Below are 1,059 nucleotides of genomic sequence, written 5' to 3' on the forward strand. Positions count from 1 at the left end.
TCGGAACCCGTGCCCGTATCTTATTTCTGTTACAGGACTCTCCTAGACTCTAAAAAAGTACATATGAAAATAAAAGACTCAATCCTGCATGAAAACAAGTGTCAGCGGGAAAGCTCACATGCAAATAACGTATCATGAGCCATGTCTTAATGGTGGGAGAGCTCATAGCACCTGCAAGCAAAAAGGTCAGAAATCATTACTTGCTCCCCCAATAGCGGTACCTATGTGTGTATAAAAATAGATATGGCTCCCTGCAGAAGAACGCCCTAACACACTACCACACATATGCAGTATGCAGTCACACCACAAGCACAATGCAAAAGAAAAATGTCTGACTAGGGCAACCAATCCAACAGAGAACAATAGACAGACATTTATCTAGCACCCTAAATCCTAGCCTAGCACACCATCTAACGAAAAGTGCATCAACCTAGTATCTAAGTGGGGGTAAGTCTAGGTATAGTATGACTTTGACGGGGTCGTCATACTGGCCCCATCCTAAAGATCTAAAGGATCTAAAGTGTGTCACGAAGAGCTGTGCACAAGTTAGATCTATTAGATATTTAGCACAGTCATACTCGTGCCAATCCCGATGACTTAACTCGCACTGCTCCCTGGGATCAACCCAGCAAGCAATGCTCGTTAAGGCATCGCGACCAACACGGGGTCACTCTCCTAACGAACCTGGCTCGCTATCCGTGCAAACATGCAAATGCAAATGCTAATGCAAGAAAATCAAAACATATAAGTAGTGATAAAGAGTATGTCATGAAGGCAGTGACTCGTAGGAATGGGCATGTCGTAATGACAGGGGCCCGAAAATAGGGTATGTCGATAAGGCAGTGACCGAAGGTGGGCATGTCAAGGCGACAGGGGCCCGAAAAGAGAGTATGCCGGTAAGGCAGTGACCCGAAAGAGGATGGTCATGCCGTGACAGCAGAGGCCCAAAAAGAGGGTATTCCGATAAGGCAGTGACCCAGCGACCAGTGACCCGAATGTAGGCATGTCGTAGCGGCAGGGGCCCGAAAAGAGGGTATACCGGTAAGGCAGTGACCCGAA

Source organism: Phalaenopsis equestris, unplaced genomic scaffold, assembly GCF_001263595.1.
Source record: "Phalaenopsis equestris unplaced genomic scaffold, ASM126359v1 Scaffold000522, whole genome shotgun sequence".
Classification (NCBI taxonomy): domain Eukaryota; kingdom Viridiplantae; phylum Streptophyta; class Magnoliopsida; order Asparagales; family Orchidaceae; genus Phalaenopsis; species Phalaenopsis equestris.